The 21,035-nt window shown below is 51.3% G+C and overlaps 1 protein-coding gene across 6 annotated transcripts in view; it reads right to left on the minus strand.

The window, feature by feature from the left end:
• The window catches only part of APBA2 (amyloid beta precursor protein binding family A member 2), a 265,825-nt gene extending 253,293 nt beyond the window's left edge, over window positions 1-12,532 (minus strand). For 3 of the 6 annotated variants that reach the window (XM_053223646.1, XM_053223648.1, XM_053223643.1), the window contains exon 1: window positions 12,419-12,532. The gene's annotated coding sequence lies outside the window, so the exon portion shown is untranslated. Of the gene's footprint in view, window positions 1-11,830; window positions 11,953-12,418 lie in introns of those variants that run through there. The other 3 variants (XM_053223645.1, XM_053223644.1, XM_053223647.1) reach the window with 3 other exon arrangements.
• Window positions 12,533-21,035: the final 8,503 nt, after the last annotated feature.

A 21,035-nucleotide genomic window follows, 5' to 3' on the forward strand; every position in this document is an offset into this window, starting at 1 on the left:
CCCATGATAATTACATGCATATAGATCTTAACATCTTACTTGGGTTTTTCTCTGATTTCATTTAGAAAGTACAGTTGGAATCTAAATATTAATAAGCACTTGTTGGAATAGCAAAACTTCATTATCTCACATTAAATGTAATCTTGATTTTGATATTATTGTTCCAGCAGTAAAATAAGCCATGAGTCAGTCAATTGAAAGTTCTTCTTGAAAATCTCAAGATGATGCACTGCTCTTTTTTTTCCCAGCTTTTATTGAAGAATATGTACTGAAAAGTTTCATATCATAAATTGGAACTTACCCATGCAAACCACCACATGGCATGTTTCCAGTACCTCCAGAAGCTCTGCCTGGCCTCACCATGCCTTCTCTGATCACCATCTCCCAAGGGCAACCTGACTTCCAGCCCCACAGATGAGAGTTGTCTGTTGACCTGCCTATCAATGGAAACATGCAGTAAGGGACTCTGAGCTGTGGGTTTTTTTCACTCAACAGTAGGTGGTAAGACTCATCCATACTGTTGCACACACTTATAGAATATGCACTCTCAGCTTGCTTGATGGTGTTCCACCTGTGAGTAAACCTCGGTGTGTTGGGTGAGTCTTGGTGTGCTGGGTGAGTCTACTGCCAATGGCATCTGGATTGTGTGCAGTTTGGCAATGACAGCCATGCTGCAGTGAACACTCTCGCGCATGCCTCTTGATGGCCGCCATAACAAATCACCACAAAACTGAGTGGCTTAGAACAACACACATGTATTCTCTCACAGCTGTAGAAACTAGAAGGCTGACAGCAGTTCCACTGGGCAAAAACCAAGGCCTCAGCAGGGCCATGCTCCCTCCAGGGGCTCAAGGGGAGAACTCATTCCTCTCTTCTTCCACTTTCTAGGGGCCATGAGCATTCTGTGACGTGTGGCCACATCACTCCAATCCCTGCCTCTGTGGTTACATAGGCTCCTTCTCTCCTCAAATTTCCTCCTGCCTCTCTCTTAGAAGGACCCCTATGTCTGCACTTAGGGCCCACCAAGAAGATCCAAGATTATCTCATCTCAAAATCCTTAACACATCTCCAAAAGCTTTACCATATAAGTTAATGTTTATGGGCTCCTGGGATTAGAACCTGATTATCTTTAGGGGCCAGCAAACAGCCCAGGGGCCATACGCATATTTCATGCAGCTTCATTCAGAGGGGGGTTGCTGATCAGAGAGATTATGTATTTTTAACTTTAGTAGGTACTATAAAACAGCCTCCCAAACTAGTTGTACAAATATATACCCCAGTCAACAGCGAGAGTTCCAGTTGCTGCCCAACACCTATTTTCTTTTAACTTTAGCCACTCTGGTGGGTATATAATGATATCACATTGTGATGGTTAATTTGATGCATCAAATTGACTAGGCCACAGGGTGCCCAGATTGATCAGTGTAGTGTCTCTGGGAGTGTCTGTGAGGGTGTTGCTGGATGAGATCAGCATCTGAATCAGTGGACTCAATATAGTAGATGGTCCTCCCCCATGTGGGTGGGCACCATCCAATCCACTGAGGAACTGAACAAAAACAAAAGGTAGAGGGAGGTAGAATTCACCCCTTTGTCCTGCCTCCTGGTAGAGCTCATTTCTTCTCCTGCCCTTGGATTGGGGTTTATACCCCTGGCTCTCCTGGTTCTCAGGCTTTCAGACTCAGACTAAACTACACTACCAGCTTTGCTGGGGCTCCAGCTTCCAGATCATGGGGCTTCTCTGCCTCCACAATCACATGAACCCATTCCTTATAATAAACACACACACACACACACACACACACACCCGTATCCTATTGATTCTGTTTCTTTGGAGAACCCTGACTAATGCACATGTTTATAATTTATTTTGCATCTCCCTGATGACTAATGGAGTCAAGTATCTTGCCATATGCTTACTGGGATCTTTTTCAGGTGAAGTGTCTTTTATCCCCTTTTTCTACTCAGTTGTCTGCCTTTTTCTTATTAATTATGTAGTGCATTACTTTAAGGTGAGTAATTTGTTAGACTACATTCCACGAAGCACATGTGTCTGAAGGGAAAAAAACGTTTTTGGTGTCAGGGCCTGAGATGTGAGGTCCACCTGTGTCCACATGATTAGCTGACATGAATTCTGGACAAACGAACACCCATCATGGACTCCAGGCCTCTGTGAGCTTGCAGTTTCTAGAAGGAATATGCAGGAGAGCCTGGGAACTGGGGTGGGTGAGTTAAAAATAATCAGCCCCGAATTCATGACTTCTCTATTTACCTCCTGAAACCAAAGCTAATTTCACTGCAAGGATGGTCATTAAGAAAGTAAACTCTAGGGTACCTGGGTGGCTCAGTTGGTTAAGCTTCCAACTCTTGATTTCGGCTCAGGTCATGATCTTGCAGTTCATAAGTTCAGGCCCCACATCGGGTTCAGCACTGTTGGTGTGGAGCCTGTTGGGATTCTTCCCCTGCCCCCCCCTTCTGCCCCCCCCTTCTCTCGCTCTCTCAAAATAAACAAATATACTTTATTAAAAAAAAAAAAGAAAGTAAGCTCTATTTGTACTTCTACAAATATGTGTGGATTTTACAGGACTCTTCTGGCTCAGGAGACAGTGACGGCCAGTCCCTCAACAAAGACATTCATTGGTTCCCTGCTGTGGATGTCATGCATAAGCATGGACAGGCTGCCATGCCACCAATATAATTATTTGATTTCTGCTGTGTAACATCAGACATTAAATATGCTATGGGTTGGTTTCTCTACCACGGTAAAGGAAGAAAGCAGCTTTGGGAATCAAAGTGAACTGCAGTGTGGTATCAGGTGCTTGATAAAATCGTCAGGAGAGTGAGCCCTGAGACCCCCTCTCCAGCACAATGCTCAGTGCTGCACCACACTCTTCCTTGCCTAGTGCAACCTCGTGGCCCATGGGCAGGATAAAGGTCAACACACAGGTACCACCCCCCCAACAAACAAAGCTTTCTCTCAACAAATCACAATTTCTAAATAGCCCAACAACCAGCAAGCCACTTCCAGACACTGTGTTTGACAGTAAGTAAAGGAGAAGACGTCAGCTAGTGCCCAAGCCTGGTCTGGCAGGCAGTGACAAGGGCCATGCTACAGGCCTCAGCGGGGAGAATGGCGCTCACCCCCATGCTGTGCCAAAGCAGAAAACAGGCTGACCACTCTCCAAAGAGGAAAGCAACTGTAACAGATGTTTTTGGAGCCATCACAACCCAGAGGAAGAAGAGCCACTGCAGCCTATTAGAGCCTGAAAAGGGAAGCAAGGGCACGGGGTGTGGGTGCCCTGGGGAGTCAGGACCACTGACAGGAGGCGTCTGGAAGCCAGCCCCCTGTGTGCCTCAGCATATCTGTCCAGCAACTGCACCTCCTCCTTCCTTCCCCATTCCCTCTGCCCTCTGCAACAGGGGTCAGTGCCCCTCCCTACAGAAGGCTAGAAAGCCACCAGAAGCCCTTGCAATGACCACCAGGCTGCCCGGACAGGGCAAAGATGGCCATGTGGCGGGCAGGGCGGCCACTGCGACCAGGCTGAGGCAGCACCTGCCACTGTGACCTGTGTCCCTCTGGTCTTTCAGTGCTCGCTGACAACTGGAAACTAGGCTCCTCTGTTTTCACGACCGTCCTTCCAGTAAGTCAGCAGAGCTGCAGAGGTTAACTCTATGTGAGCAAATTAATAATGTGATTTATGGTTTGTCATGGATTTTGTCGTTTTTGTAGAAGAACAGTGGCAATTTAATCTAGAAAGCCTGTAAATCTCTAAAGGGTAAAATTAAACATCCGCGCCAGCAAGGCTGGGACTTGGCAGCAGCAGCGGCCTCCTCCTACATAAGACGGTAGGGAGTGAAGGCCCTGGAGCCACATGGCTCTGAGAGGTGCCAGGATGTGGCCTCGGCCTTCTTCAGCCACTCATGGGCTCCCACACCCTCCGCACATGCCTCTCCATGCGCCCGTCCCAGCATCCTCTTGGCGCCCCTCCTGAAACCCCTGCATGGGCCCTCCACATGCTTTCAATGAGCCCCTCTCCCATGTTCCAACTAGTTGTGAAGTCTGCTGATAGAAAACACTGTCCTAAAGATCTCTCGGCAAAGTGCATGTCATTTTTATCCCACCTCCTCTGCCCCCAACCCACAGCAAGGACACCCCAGGGCCTCAAAGGGCAGCTCAAGGCCCTGGTGGTCAGGACATCCCTTCCCCCATCTCCAGCTCTGATTGGCACAAACCACAAATGCCTGGTGCCAACTACACAGTCTGTCCCTCCCCCCATCCCGCCCGCCGTATGCCCCACTCCAGGCTGCCCCCCTTCTGTCTGGAGGGTTCTTCTGGCCTGAACTCTGGAGAGGCAATCCCACACAGTCTTCCAGGATGAGGTACATGACCACTCCCACCCATACTGGGGCTCTCACCCTCCAATCTGTGCTTTGGACCCAGAGCCAGAATTGAGGCCTCTGATGCCATCCCACATTCTCCAGCAACCCCTCTTTGCTCCTTCTCTCCTGACCTCACCTAGCTCTAGACAGGGCTTAGGAAAGACAGGACAGAGCAGTTGTTCAGAAAATACCTGTTGAGTGGATGGATGGATGGATGGATGGATGGAGCTCCCAGCAAAGAGTTCAGAGGTATCTAACATGGAGGCACCTGTCCCCAATGCCTGCACTGCAGAGGCCCCACTTATCAAAGGGGGGTGAAAGACAGGTGAATGGCAGGGCAGGGTGAGGGGCTGCCATTTAAGTGCCCAGCACCCCACTGTTTCCATCAGTAGTAAGCCATGGATACAGGCTGGATAAAAAGAATGGATAAAAAGAATAACACATACAGAGAGTTAAGACAGGGTTCCCATAGCTAGCAGGGGGAGAACACTGCCACATCCAGGGGTCCCCCCAAGGCAGGCACCGACACGAAGCCGATGCAAGTCAGAGGTGCCTCTGCAGGCATCACATCAAGTCTAGAGGCACCAGCTCATCGCTGATTAAGCACAGACCAGCCTGTGATCAAGAAGAAAACCATTACTTAATGAAATGCAATTAACTTAGAAGCCGAAATCTGTTAAAGCCCAAAGGACAGACACAGTCAGGAGTTCTGGGTCTGGAGGGGCTTCTGCTCTCAGAGTTTCCGACCCAAGAAACACCTCAGAGACGTCCCCGCAAGAACCAAAGGCAGATGGCACATCCATGCTGCCATACGTTGGCATGCTCCTCTCCAGCACCCAAAGGGCAGAGAAAGGCCACAAGCAGAATCTTCACAGTACATACACAAAGAAAGGCGCAGCTGGTAGGGGCTGTGGGTCAGGCTTAGCCCACCACCGCTCCCTGGAGAAACAGCCATCCACACGAGCAGGCTGCGTCAGGGGCGCAGTCTAACAGGCCAGGTGGGCAGCATCAATTACCCATCCACTGGTCAGCTGCCCACTTTCACTGTTACCAGCCAGCACCAGTTAGGGACCCAAGGAGTTCCTGGTGTCTGAGGCCCATCGGGCAGGCTGGGGAGAAACACACACACACACACACACACACACACACACTCTCTCTCTCTCTCTCTCTCTCTCTCTCTCTCTAACCCTGGTGACTGGCACTGATCAAGCAAGCACTTTACTGTAACAAAACGCTCGCCCACATCTTACCTCACTTCATCTGCATAACTCAGTGTAACTCAGCGGCTGGTGCGGAAGGAAGCGCAGACCTACGTGTGCCCTTTTAAGAAAGATTTAAGTCTGAGCAGCGGGGATAGCTGGCTGTTTGGAGGCAGACCAGGGCTTTCTGGAGCTTCCGATTCCTAACACAGGCCCCGCTCCTACTCTACCCCACCCATGACAGCTGTCACCAGCTCTGGATAATACGGACAGATGTTAGAGCACATGGCTCACTTATTGCACCAAAAGACTGAGAAACGTAAAGTGTGTTTTATTTGAACAATGCACACACTTGCTGCCGGAGGACCTGAGAAATCCATCATCACTAAATGCATGCACTCAGTCAGTAAATGGGGCTCCTGTTATTGAAACAATGGATTTTCCAAGACAAGTGATAATCAAGCCAACAGGGAAAAACAATACATTATATATTTTTTATTAAATTAACGATGCATACAATTCAGAGAAATTCATATTTAGGGCTGCCTTGCGGGGGGAATCAATTCCAGGAATATAAATTTTAAATCAATTTTAAAATAGATAGATAGATACAATGTATACATACATATATATATATAAACGTGTATTATATATAGATATATCCCAACCGAGAATTCTAAATGCAAATATTGTTCTCCTCACTATTTACTTATTAGAATTTTCAGAACAAGGGCCTGAGCATTTCAGAGCCAAGTGACTCTCTGCACAGTTAATTCTTGGGGCAGGAAGTGCAAAGAATCCGTGTTAGCTCCAAGTGCAAAAAGGAAAACACCTTACAGACCCTCCAACAGTGTTAGCTATTTTTCTGGGTGGCAAGCTCCCAACCCTCTCTCTGTCCCCATGAAGGGCCCCCGGGCATCTGTGACATGTCCATGACTCTCCAAACACCAACCAGCACTCACGTCCCACTGGTCACAAGCTATCAGAGTCTCTAAGCACATGTTGAAAATTAACCCTTGTATGTATCACATGAGTGGTCATAAACCCTACTCACACCCACCCAGTTTAAGAACTTAGTATGATAAGAACTAAGCTGCAGTGGGATGGGAAGTTTGGGGGAGAACACGGGCCTTGTGCTCTCTCCAGCTGAGGCCAGAATCCCAGCTCTAACTGCCCTGAAGGTGCTCTCGAGCCAGTCACAGTCGCCTGGTCTTCAGCCTTCTTGCTGCCAAGATGAGACAACAGATCTGCCTCTCAGGCAGATTTGGGATTAAATGGGAAATTATTAAAAATAGCAAACACCGAGGAACAGAACTCAACACACAGAAGTGCCCACCAACTGGGTGTTTAATTGGGTTGGTTTCTCCATCAAAAACCATCTTCAGATGGAGTGCTTCAGTTTTCAGAACCCCACCAGACGAAAACATTTTCTCAGTCGGTAGATGCAGGAAACTCAACCGCATGTTTTTTTCCTTCTTCATTTTGATCTTTCAGACACAAAACAACAGATGTAGCACTTAACCTGAGAATAGCACTTTGGAGTTTACAAAACACCTACACTACATTCTTTTACAAGGCTGTAGTTGAAACTACCAAAACCTGACCCTTCAAACTCCCCAGTAAAATAGGAAAAACCCCAACAGGCCTGCAGGCCACATAGGGACTCCACAAAGCCCTAGCCGTGGTAAAGATACCTCGCATCAGTTCAATCCTGGGGCTCACCTATGCCCCCAAAACAACCACAGGCAAGAGCTATAATGTAAGTATGACAGATGCGGAGAAAGACTCCCAAGGCCGGTGACCTGTCCAAGGCCCCAAGGGTTAGTGGCAGAGGCAGGTTCTCTGAATCCAGTTCTCAGTACTCCAAACCCCATCCTCTTTCCCAATCTCATGCTGCCTTCCTCCTTGTAAAACCAACGCACCTTCCCAGTCAAGGCCACGGCACAGGCACAGAGAATCAGGTTGGGGGAGGCTTCTGGAATGGAAGGCTGGCAAACAGGGGCAGGCAGGGCTGCTGGGAGCCCTGAGATGTCGGGTCTGACGTAAGGTACAAGACAAGTTTAGAAATATCCAGATGGAGGAAGAAGGGAACCTGGGCAAAAGGATGCCTCGTTCCCAGCGCCTCTATCTCCCAGGTGACTGTAGGGATAACGCAGGGCTGGCTCTGGCAGTAGGAACAGCCCTAGTGCACACCAAACAACCAAGAATCCAAAAAGGAGTTTCTGTGAAGAATCAGAACACCCACTCCTTGGGCCGGCTTGCCTTTCCAACCGTGTTGTCTCCTGGCCTATGTGAAAACACACCTGCACTGTATAATTCCCCAGCTCTTTCCTGTCTGCCCACTGAGCACGAGGTTCTGTGCAGAGCTCTAGGAAGGATCCACCAACCATGAATACAAATGTGACTAATGTGACTACAGCTCAGTTCCAGCCCTGGGTCTTAGTAAAAGGATGAGCAGGGAGCCAGGCTGAAGGGAAGAAGACCCCACTCCTGGGGGTCTCACTCATTCATTCATCCACCACATAGCACTGAGGGTCTACGAGGTGCCTGGTACTGTTCTAGCTGCCAGGAATACAGAGGAGAACAAGGTCTTTACATTGGAGTGGTAAGAAGCAATTAAAAAAAAAAGCAGCAGCAAGGGGTGCCTGGGTGGTGCAGTCAGTTAAGTGTCTGACTTCAGCTCAGGTCACTGTGAGTTCGAGCCCCACATCAGGCTCCATGCTGACAGCAGGGAGCCTGCTTGGGATTCTCTCTCCCTGTCTGCCCCTCCCCCACTCATGCTCTCTCTGTCTCTCTCTCTCTCTCTCTCTCTCTCTCTCTCAAAAATAAATAAATAAATAAACTTTAAAAAAAACAGTATGGAAATAACAAATCAAAGGTTAAGTACTAAGATGAAACACAAAGCAAGAAGAAAGGAGGAGGTGATGGAGGGAACTGGTACAGAGACAGAGATCTGTGAGGGAGAAAGCAAGGTGGACACCTGGAGGCCATGCCAAGGAGAGGGAAAAGCAGGTGCAAATGTCCTGAGGCAAGTATGATCTTGGCAAATTTGAGAACCAGGGGATAAGAGGAAAGCAGTCCACATTCAGCTGGGATCATCAAGGATGGACACAAGGGCCGCAGGCCAAGGCGGCAGGCAAGGACAGGGTGGGAACAACCCAGGACAAGCCTGGGCAGTGATCCTGTCTGCCTAGAGGAACCAGACCAAGGGAGGTGCATGTGGAGTAGGCACTGGGAAGCCACTGAGGACTTGAGCAAGAAACACCAGACCTGGCCTAGGCCCCATCTGCTGAGAGGCAACCCTGCAGCCCAACTTAAAAACCCCAGAGCCAGCCAAGAAATCCTAATTCACAGAGCAATGGCACCCCACCAATATGTAGGGCTCCCAAGCAGACTGGGGAACCGTAAGCCCCATGGAGAGAGCCTGGCTTTGTGACCTTGAGGTTACTGTCCTCCCTGGGCTCCCTCGTGTGTCCGAGAGAGGACAGGGAGAGAATGAACTGACTTCAGGAAAGGCGAGGGAAGACAGCCCACGCCAACTGACTCAGCCTATGCCAGCAGGCTCCTCAGAGACACAAACTGGACCCAACCCAGGTGGTGGGCGGGGGACACAGAGAGGGGGATGGAGCCACAGAATCCTCCCTGTGGGCACATGGTCCAACCACCAACAGGCACCTGGGCTGCCTTTTGGTGAGCAATCATCAGATGGGACTTACATTAGGGACTGAGCTGCATGACAGTCCATGCCTACACCTGCCCATTCGTCACGGCCACCTGGCAAGGTCAGAAGTATTGGCACCTGGGCTCTCCCTCTCTCCATTTCTCTAAGGCCGAGTTGCAAGGCAGGCATGCTCCTTTCTGCCACTTGTTCCAGAAAGCCCTTAAGGTCAGCAGCTGATGTGTTCAGGGCCTCTGTGCCCACCTGCCCTCCCCTGGTGTCACCAGAGGCCCTTACCTGTTGAGTCACCAGGTCCAGCAAGCCGAGCCAGGATAGGGAGAAGCCGAGGCCTAGGGGGTCCCCTGTGTATCTCTCCCCCGAGACAAGCCACACAGTCACCCAATCCAAACAAAGTCCAGCCCGATGCCAACCTCCCCATCCAATGTGTCTTTCCTCTGAATTCCTCAGTTGTGTCTAGGAAACATCAAGGTGTTTTAGCGCTCCCTCTCAGCTTCCAGGGGTGCGACTGGTGTCTTTTACAATTATCTTTTATTTTTATCCAGCATTTCTTAGCTCAGTTGGCAAATTGAATTATTTATGCACCTCCATTTCACAATCCATCCCCACCAATTATTCCTGTGAAACTAATATTTTATATTTAAAAAGGTGGCAGGGAGGGAGACAACTACTCAGAGGATGATCATGCAAACAAGTTAACGAGCCACACTCGGCCTTGGGTGTCCGAGGAAGCACATACCGGGGAAGAGAGTAAGAAGTTGACCATCACAAGCTTCACTCTCCTGACAGGCCTCTCTCTCACACACACACACACATACACACACACACACACACACATACACTCCATCTGGTTCAGCCTGCACATCTCCCAGGCGCAGAAGCCCAGTACTGGCTGGAGGTGGAAAGGCAGGCAGTGGGGGTAGGGACACGACAGTGCCCCCTAACAAACGACAAGAGGTCTGGAGAGAGAGCCGCCCACAGAAGACCCTGGCAGTGCCCCATCACTACTGCCATCACCAGACGCAAGCCCCACTCTGGACGCCACTCCAAGGGTCTCCTGGCCAGTGCTGGGGGCACCCCCTGGAGAGGCTGCCAGCTCACGGAGCTGACCTCCAGCAAGCTCCAACTGGTCCACTAACTCCCTGGACACTGCCCAGAGTCCCAGCGGCTCCCAAGCTGATGTGGTCCTTCATCCAGGAGACCCACTCCAGCCCAGGCTGTAGACGCAAGCAGTGGAGATCGCCACCCTGGAGTGAGGACACAGGGCAGGACATCCTGGCAGCTCTGGACTAAGAAACAGGACCGTGTGCCTTGCATGGTGGTGGCTGCCCACAGGAGGAGAAGCCCCCACTATCACCTCGGGAGGAGGAGGTCTAACCCGGAGGCCGGGTACCCACGGAGCACCTCATATGTGTACTTCAGGAAAAGTTGTCCCGCTTCTTCTCCGGAAGCTTGAGGGTCATCATTTCTAAAACCACTGTTGTTTCTTAAACCGACATTGGGTGGGGGGCGGAGTCCCAGAAAAGAGGGCAGAGGCTGAAGAGGCCAAGGACCACCCCACCCAGAGGGAGAAGTGCTGGGATGGGATTCCTGATTGGGGGTACTTCACCGTCTGCATGGCCATTTGTGAGTTTGTTTTAACCGCAGATTTGAGTCCGGTCCCTGTCAGGCAGTGAACGAACTGATCTGAAAGAATTAAGTCCTCCTCCTGCAAGTAAATACGAAGTTAAGACCAGCAGGCTCAATCTCAGCCTCCGAGCACCGGGAGGCTCAGATAGGGCGGGCCCCTCGCGGGCGCCCTCCGGACCTTTCCTCGGCGCCCGGCCCCGGGCAAGTTCGCCCCCAGCCTCGGCACACCAAGGCCCGCCGCCCGACCCGACCCGCGCCGCGCAAAGCCCGGCTTGGGGGCCGGGGGCTCGATGTCCGCCCGGATCGTCGGTGGCCCGATGCCCCAACAGCAACCTGGCCAGGCTGTGCCCTCCGTGAGGCAGGGGCCGACGCGAGTGGCGGGTTGCGCCGCACCCCCAGCCCCGTGCCGGTGGCCCAGGGGAACCAGGGGGCGGAATTTTTAATTGAGGAGTTTTTCCCTCTGGGCCTCATTATAAAGGGAAATTGGGGGGGGGGGGGGGGTGGCGAAGACCGGGGCTGGCCTTCCCGGGAGGCAGGGAACCCATAAGCGACCCCAAACTCAGGACTTGCTCTGCACGGGGACTTGGTGCCAGCGCCAAGCGGGGCCGCCGTACGCACCAGCGGCCCGGCCAGCCCAGCGGGACCGGAACGGGCAGCCACCGCCGGCCAGCGCCCCTTGTCCGCGCAGGGTCGCCCCTCACCGCGGCGCCCCCCGCCGGGCATGCGCTAGCCTCCGGCTCGGCCTCACCGCGCCCGCCCGCCGGTCGGAAGGGGCGCCGGTCCTCACCCCCAGACTCCAGCGGCGCCCGGCGGCGCCGCAGTGCCGCCGGGTCCGGGGGGCAGCGCTCGGGCCGCGGCATCCGCGCCCCGCCCCGCGTCCCGGGTCCCCCCACCCCCGCGCCGCGCCGGCCCGGGAGCCCCCAGGCTGCGGCCGCGGCCCCCAGCTTACCTGGGCCGGGTGCCGGGCTGCGCGGGTCCACGGCAGCCCCCGCCCCGCCGCCTCCGGCTCCGTCCGCGAGGCCGAGCGCCCGGCCGCCGCCGCAGCTCTTTGTGAGCCCGCGCCGAGCCGCACACCGAGACTGCTAATGAGCCCGGGAAGCTGAATAGCGGCGGGCGCGCCCCGGACGCGGCGTACGGCACGCAGGGCCGCCTCTGCCGGGCGCACGCGGCGCGGCCGCCCGGCGCTCCCCGCACCGGCCTGCGGCGGCCGCCCGGCGCCCGCACCGCCGCCCCGCCCGGCCTCGCCCGCCGCCCCCCACCCACAGCGCCGGCAAGCCGCGCGGGTCGGAAAACGCCCGCGGGCGAGACCGTGCGGCGGGAAGGAAGGGAGGACAAAGATGCGTTAATGCCCAGCCCCCTCCCCGAGCCCGGCGCCGGGACAGTCGGCGGGGTGGGCGGGCGCACCTGGGGCCCCGGGCTCTTCGGGGCTGAGCTCGAGGACCGGGACCGGAGCCCGGGCTCTGGAAGCCGCGGCGCTCCGACACCCCCCCCCCACGGGACCCTGGGGAGCACACAGATTCCCGGGAGCGCCCCGGACCTGCCGGATCGGGAGCCGTAGTGGTCTAGTCCTCTGGCAGGTCGAACAGGTGACGGCGAGCTCCACCGCGCCCGCACTCTGCCCCCCGCGCCGCGCTGCCCCCTGGCGGGCTCGGGAGCTCGTGCCGCGTGGTGGGGCCGAGGCGACCGCGCCCTGCTCGGCCCCGCGCGGCCGCGTGCGGAGGCCCCAGGCGAGAAGCCCTCGGGGATCACAGCCTCTAGGGAAAGCCCCATCTGGGAGGGGAAGCTCCCCCACCGCAGACCCCCCAGTCGTGAGCTGCATTCCAGGTCTCCAGTCTCTTGTAACCACCCATCACCCTTGTTTCTAATGCCCAGTGCGACCTGAGCCCTCCACTGCTGACCTCCCCTACCTGGGGCCTCGCCCGAGCCTCCTCTCTCCTCGCTGTCCTGAATGCAAAGGGCCCTAACCTCGTCCATTTCCAGATACACATCCCAAACAAAGTCGGTGATGCCCGCCCCCCCCCCCCCCCCCCCCCGCCCAGAATGTGAATAATCCCCCCTGAAGTCCTTGAAGGTTGTGCTGGAGACGCTAGTGTCACCTTTGACCCCTCTGGCCTTTTCATTCAGTCCTGGGGCAGATGTAAGCTGTGGGCTATACCTGGATGCCTTGTGCACAGGGTGCCTTGTATGCTCACGGCAGAGGCTCAGGTACCTCCTCCCCCATATCCTGCTTATTTGCCTTCTGTTTTCTTTTCTCCTTTGGCTTGATTAGGGTGAAAACGAGGAGGGCCGCAAAAGGAAGAGGAGGCCTGGGTGGGGGGAGGGGTTCCTGCCGCTCTGAGGGGCAGAGCTGAGACCCTGAGGAGAAAGAGCTGGGTAAAGCTAAATCCTGAGCCTGACTGGCACTAACAGCAGACTTGGTGTGGACTTCCTGTAGCCTTGGGCAACCTTCCACTCCCCAAACCTCTCTCCCAGCCCAATAAACACTCACAATGACCCAGAGGGCCAGAGCCTCCCCTTAGAGGAGAAGCTGGTCCCGGCAGGGCAGCTTTGTAGCCCAAGTGCCAAACAAAAGCAGAAACGGCAGAGCCCAAAAGCAGGCCAGGGGCAGATTCCTGACCTACTGCCCCTTGCCGCTTGAGGTGGGCTTGTCTCCACTGTTTGTGTTCCACCTACTTAAATATGCTGTTCATCTAGCCAACAAAAAGTTCAGCTTCATCTAGCCTTCTAGGGGCCCAGCTTCCCACCCCACCCCCCACCCTGAATGTCAATCACTGGATAGCAACAATTGGGAGGAAATGATTCCATAGCCTTAAATGTCAAGTATGGAATACAAATGCTTTCATCTTCTTGCCTTTCTCCCATGTGGTCAAATCCTGTAGGAAACCAGACACCTATGCCTAGAGATGATCTGCACAGCCTTGTGCATGTGTGGATAGGGGTGGGTGGCTAATTCTGACCTGTTCCCTTCAACAACTCTCCTGAAACTCTTCCCATGGGCAGCCTCTGGGCTAACCCTGGTGTTGGACCCCATCCCTTCACGCAGGAGCAGTAGTGGCTGATGTCCACATTCCACAGGGTCAAAGGCACAGGACTGCCTCCACCTAACTCAGGACTCCTAAATCTGGTGAGCTGTAGCCAACCGTCACTATTGAGAGAATTTTGAAAGAATTTTGGAGCAGAAAAGGCCTCTGTGTCTTCCACAAAACTAAAAAGCCATAACATAAAAGATGCTAAATTTGACTTCAGAAAACTTCCTACATAGCAATCATCACCATAAGCAAAGTCAACACAAATAAGGAACAAAATACTGTATTTGCAACTCAGATCACTAACAGTTCATTTCCCTAATATATACATAGCATCAAAAATAGATAAGAAAAAAGAACAATTCAATAGAAAAGAAACAAAGATATGGAGCAAACAGTTCACAGGAAAAGAAATACAAATGACTTTTAAACATCTGAAAAGGTATCCTTCTTATTCATAATTAGAAATGTGAGTTTAAAAATACACCTAGGGACACCTGGGTGGCTCAGTGGGTTGAGCATCAGAGTTGGCTCAGGTCATGACCTCAAGGCTTGTGAGTTCAAGCCCTGCATCGGGCTCTGTGCTAACAGCTCAGAGCCTGGAGTCTGCTTCAGATTCTGTGTCTCCCCCCCCTCAAAAATAAACATTAAACACACACACACACACACACACACACGCCTAAACACCATAATTTTTACCTATCAGAGACCCAGGAGTGCATCAACACAATATATCCTGAGGGCGAGGGGAAATTTTGGAAGCCTGCACTGCTCCTGGGAGTAAAAATTGGTACAACTTCAATAGAGGAAAATTAGATCACTTCTATTGAAATTACAAGTGCACAAGCCCTTTGACCTAAAAATTCGGTTCCTAGGAATTTTTATACACATATACTACACACATGGAAGATAGCCATGAGCAGAGTTGTGTTGTTTGTGTGGTAAATGCCTGCAAATAGCCTTGATACCCATGAATGGGGGACTCTTCAAAACGTGAGGGCACATCTACTCAAATTATATGCAGCCATAAAAGGAGGGAACAAGGAAATATGATGAATTAACATGGAACATTCAAGATACATTGTTTGAGAAAAAAAGAACAAAGAGAAGAAGGTGTATGTGACATGCCCGTGTGTGTAAAACAGACAAGAAAAAAGAGCATATGCATGTGTGTAAGCAATCATAAAGCCTCTGTTGAAGGATCATAAGAAACTAATAAATGTTGGTCATCTATGGAAAGGAAACTGGTGGCTAGAGCAGAAATGACAGAATGACCTTTTACTGATTATATTTTTTGAAGTATATAATATTATTTATCTTAAAACAAAAATTTAAATTATCTCTCATAACCATGATTCTTAAGCCTTTGTTTTTTAATGCTTTATTTTCGAAAGAGAGGGGGAGAGACAGAGCATGAGCTGGGGAGGGCAGAGAGAGAGGAAGACACAGAATCCGAAGCAGCCTCCAGGTTCTGAGCTGTCAGCACAGAGCCCCTTGCAGGGCTGGAGATCATGACCTGAGCTGAAGTCTGACACTCAACCAGCTAAGCCACCCAGGTGCCCTGATTCTTAACCCTTTAAAGGGTAACAGATTTTTGAAATCTCTGGTCCTTTCCCAAAGGGAAAAAAAAAAAAAAAAAAAAAGACACTCTGATCCAGAAACTAAAGTACATACACTGCCATGACTCCAAGATTGGACCACAGGGCCATGCCACCTACCGCCACTTGGTGGCACCATTCATGAATTGCAAGCTTGGTTCCAATACCATTCAGACCAGAGGATCTCCTTGCCAGGACAGATTTTCTACAGGGCATTTATAAAGTGGAGCCAAAAACTTGTCAATTCCTCAGCACTCACCATAACTTAGTTGTAAAAAACAACACACGCCTTCCTTATATAGGGCAGAAGATTAATGCTCTGCCTTGTTGGCTGGGGAGGACCTTCCCTTATAAAACTCCTGCATGACAGAATATTAATTTTTCTTCCTAAGCTGAGTGTATAAATGGGTTTGACTGATAAAGACATGTCCTCTGTCTGTGGGAGGGTAGACTGATAAAGACATGTCCTCTGTCTTTGGGGAGGGTAGAACAATTCATCTCCCATAAAGCTACCACTAGGCCATGTTGGGTCTCCCCTCTCTTGTAATTCTGCACACTTGAGCTTTTCTTCCTTACCCCTTCAACTCTTCATCCTTGTGTGGTCAAAATACCTTGCACTGGCAGCAAAGGGTCCTCAGTTCTGACACCAGCTAAGGCACCAGCCAGGACAAGGCCTCAGGTAGATCACCTGGAGCCTCAGTGGTATAGTTTCCTCCTCTGTTCAGGTGAGGAAGTTGGCCCCCCAAATCCCCAAGGTTCCTGATGTATCAGAAGAAATGTCATCTAAACTACCCCTGGAGAATCTCTTCATTCTTTTTTTTTCAGGATTTAAGTCAGTGGGAAAATTCACCAACCACAACACACTCTGGTTCTTCCAAGACCCAGTGCTTTACTTTAGAAAACACAGAGATAGAGTTGCCTGGGTGGCTCAGTCAGTTAAGCGTCGGCTTCAGCTCAGGTCAAGATCTCACCATTGGTGAGCTCAAGCCCCTCATCAGACTCTGTGCTAACAGCTGGGAGCCTGGAGCCTATTTCAGATTCTGTGTCTGCCCCTCCCCCACTTGCACTCTGTCTCTTTCTCTCTCAAAAATAAATAAACATTAAACAAAAATTTAGAAGACACAGAGACACATAGCATGAAAATGCCTTGACAACCGTGGAAACAAAATATCTTCCTAAAAAGGAAATACCATTGATTTTTTTTTTTTTTACCGATTTCAGAACACAGATTCTGCACCAAATTCCAGACTTTTATAGCAGTAAATGGATTATTATAAACAATGAAACCTCTGCCTCCTGATCATCCAGATCCTGGCCTTGGGAGCTACAGAGAAAAGGATCCGGGAACGTTGGAGCACAGTGCTTACCCTTGCATTGGACCTTTGAAGAGGGACCCATCGTGTGGGTGCTGGCATGAGTCTGGGAAAAGCAGAGGTCTGTTGTTTCTATGAGAGAAGATGCCCATTGCGTTTTGATAACAGCACAAGGTAAGAAATCACCACAGTGCAGACCTTCTTTATCGTATAGACTCTCTAGTGTAGATAATGGAGGGGAGATAGTAGAGACCGTGAAGTATGAATGTGGGTAGTATGTTGGTGCAGATGGGAGGTAGATCGTGCAGCAGAGAGAGCAGAGTGGACCAAGTGTGATACAGTGTGGACAGTCACTTGAGCATGCCTACTTACAAGGAATGGGACATGTCACCACCAACAATCTCAGTGGGGTACAGAGGATGGGCCAGATCATGACAGGCATGAGGCTTCTCTGAAACCCTTTATTACATGATCTTGATCAAGGGGGAAGGGCATTGGAGGTAGGTCAGTCTTCCCAAGGAGGTGGGGCCTCTTGGTTGGAAAGGACTGTGACTCCAACTGCTGTTCTCTGAGATGCAACAGGAAGGAAGTCTCAGGGGGACAGGATGACCCAGATTGAAACCTGGAGGGGCATCTGCGACAGGACTCCAGGACCCACCCTGACAGTTCTAGAGAGGTCTGCTTTGGGCGTGTCCAGAGGGCATGTGTTTGGGGATCAGTGGCCAGGCATGGCCATAGACTGGGGGCAGAGCCCACTGCACAACTTCATCAGAGGGGGGACCAAGCGGGGCCAAGAGGACCGGCAGGACCCATCTTGAGGGCTCTTGTTGGTATCGAGAAGCTTCTGCCTTCAAGGTCTGACTGCACCTGTTCTGGATCTGCTGAGCATTTGGAAGGGATCTGCACCCCTTCAGCAAGAACAGTTTCAAACAAGATGCTGATCACAGACTGAGCATTAACAATTAACAAGAAAAGGTAAAGGAGCAGTAGCCTCGATTTGTAACTGGTATTTGTGAGGCGGGTGGTGTGATAGGGTAACACATCCTTGGCTCTGGGCTATGGGGTTCATCTTTTTGCTTTTCCCTAAGCACCAAGACCATCAGATAGTTTGTGTAGCAATGAGTTGCCCTTTTTCTGGTAATGGCCACACAGATGTTCCTCTGAGGAACTGCACTTCCCTTATCCTCAGTCCCTGTAGCTTAGGAGAAGGGGCCCCTCCGGCCCACTCACCCCTCCCATGGAATGGGTACCTGGAACGGGCATGAGTTGGGTCAACCCAAATCTGTATGTTCTTTCCCCCTGACTTTAGGGCTTTGCTCAGGGGTAGGTATGCGACCCAAGTAAGTCCCTTAAGATTTAGTCCTGGGGCACCTGGGTGGCTCAGTCAGTTAAGAGTCCAACTCTTGTTTTGGCTCAGGTCATGATCTTTCGGTTTCGTGAGTTTCGGCTCCACATCAGGCTCTGTACAGTGTGGAGCCTGCTTGGGATTCTCCCTCTCTCTTTCTCTCTCTCTCTCTTTCCCTCTCTCTCTACCCCTTCCCCCACTCATGCTGTCTCTGTCTCTTTCAAAGTAAATAAATAAACTTTAAATTTTTTTTTAAATAAAAAACAGAAAGATTTAGTCCGAGGACTTTTGCTGAAAAGTACTGTGAAAGAGACACACTTTCCACTGAGATTGTACACAGTAAGGATAATGCAAGCCTAGAGCTGTCAGGGCCCCCACGTGAATGGGGCCTGCTACAGACTAAAGCTAAGACAGAGGAAAGCAGGGCTGAAGGGAGGAGTAGGCCATGATGACCTCATTTGAAGCTCAGGATCCAGCCATGCCTGATCTCCCTGTTGCTAGACTTTTCAGTTATGTAAGTCAGTTTAAGCTGAGTTTCTGTCTCCTGTGACTTTAATCGTCTTGTCTGATACAATGAGAATCATGAGGGTTATTCATGGTAGCTTCCACCAAGTACTAGGAAAAAAGAGAACCAAGAGATTCCAGAAAAAGCAGCAGCATTTACTGTCACAGGGCCTATTTCAGTTCCAAAAACAGTCTCACTTGAGCACCCGGAGAACCTTGGAACCATGTCTTAAAAGGAACTTTGAAAACTGGGTACATAAAGCTTGCAGAAAGAGAGCTTCGGGGAGGTCTTCAGAGAACCACTTCTGTAGCTGGACCAGTTATCGTACAGGGAAGCACAGACCCATGCTGGATCACAATGGGGTCCACGGTGGGGGTGTTGCTGTGCAGCTTTGCAGTCACTGGTGCTGGGCTCTGCAGGGACCTTCAACATTTGCATGGGCTCATGTGGTGCTCAGATGAGGGCTCCAAGCACAGCTGTACAATGTGGCTTTTCCAGGGGCAGGACCCCCAGCTGAATGACTTCACTCCAGGTTCAGAGTCCACCTTGTCTCCAAACCTGCTGTCCTTGGTTTACACAAGATGAACCACATTTCCCAGTCACACATCAGAACTTGGAGCCTAACCCTGGCAGTGTCTGGAGACATTCTGAGTTGTCACAGATGGGGCCAAAGTTACTGGCATCCAGTGGCTAGAGGCCAGGAGTGCAGCTAAACAGCCACAATGCTCAGGACAGCTCCTCACACAAAAAGCAATTTGGTCCAAGCCCAGATGTCATTAGTGCTGAGACTGAGAAACCCTGCCATATTATCTTCTAATGTGCCCATTTATCTACATGAAGAGAATCTTATGAATACCTAAAAGTTAATCACATGCAGGGAATGACTTAAAATAACAAAAAGCCATTACTATATTTCCATGACATGGGAAGATGCGGAACCAGACAGTGGCAGGGCTGTGGCCCCAGACTTAAGTCCTAGTCTGAAAGAAGCCTGACCCACGGTTAGGGCAGGGTCCTCTTCATAGCCTGTTGAGTCATCGTGACTGGCCGCTCCAGACCTGAACAGTGGCCGTTGTGAAGAGCTGCCCCCACGCCCAGACAGAGGGCTAGAGCCCACCATCCCACATCTAGGTACAAATGAATGCATGGGGCGCCTCAATGGCTCAGTCAATTGAGCGTCTGACTCTTGGCATCAGCTCAGGTCATGATTTCACAGTTTATGGGTTTGAGCTTCACATCGGGCTTTGCGCTGACAGCACAGAGCCTGCTTGGGATTCTCTCTTTCTCTCCCTCTCTCTCTCTGCTCCTCCCTCACCTCTTAAAATAAATAAACATTTTTTTTAAAAAATGTAGGCCCAGCACCAGAGGAAGGGACTGGTTCCTGGCATGTTCATTGGCTCCTCTTCCACAAGCATGATTGAGCTCCTGCTCTGCTGGTGGAGGTCCCAGGGCCTCAGTCTGGCAAGGCCTGATGACAACCTTGACCCCTACATTAGGGGCAAGGTAACAGATAGATGGTTCCCTGGTGAGGAGAAGGGCTGTGGGGAGGGCTTCCTGGAAGGAGTGCATCAAGCCCACAAGGGGCTGCCTTGTACCTTGGTTCCCTCCCTGCCACAGCCCTCTAATTCCCCATTTCCCCATAAGTACCCTGCCTCAATCACTGGGCTGGATCCCCTTTGTTTCTTTGGGTCAGTCTTAGAACCCTTTACACAGAATGCAGTTACCCCAAGAAGCCTCCTCATAACTTCCAGAAAGGACTTTGAGATATTGTTCCTTTGCAGCAGGGTTCCTTTCTCTCTGGAGTGGGCTCTTTGATGCTTTCTCAGAGAAGCTCTTGTTAAAGACACCCCAGGCAGAAAGCCCAGCCTTCCTGGCAGTGCAGGGCTCCAGGAGACTGGCAGCTTCCCCCGCACCCCTGCCTGACAACTGTTCCATTTTCTCAGCTGCCTTCTCTCCCCACAGGGGCCTTGGCAATGTGGGTGCCCCCCTTGAGGGCCCTTCTTACAGGGCCCCTTCGCTCTCCAGAAGAGTCTGCTCTCACCATTTCTTTGTATGATCGCTGATACTGGAGGCTGTACATGCTACTGATGCAATGAAGCCGCTCAGATCAGCTTTTGCACTTGAATTGTTGCCATCTCTATCTAATGGATAATCATGGGGCTCTATCCTATTTGGGAGTATTTCGTGGGTTTAGGAGGCCACGTCTTGGCCAGTAAGGCAGATAAAGATACATGCCCACAGCTATCCAGCTCAAGAGAGCCCAGAGCATGCCACATTGCATCAACTTTAGCATTTCATATTTTAGCATCCGTGATGGGCTGAGTTGTGATCCCCAACAATGTTAAGGTCTTAACCTTTAATACCTAT

The sequence above is a fragment of the Acinonyx jubatus genome, chromosome B3 (assembly GCF_027475565.1).
Source record: "Acinonyx jubatus isolate Ajub_Pintada_27869175 chromosome B3, VMU_Ajub_asm_v1.0, whole genome shotgun sequence".
Classification (NCBI taxonomy): Eukaryota; Metazoa; Chordata; class Mammalia; order Carnivora; family Felidae; genus Acinonyx; species Acinonyx jubatus.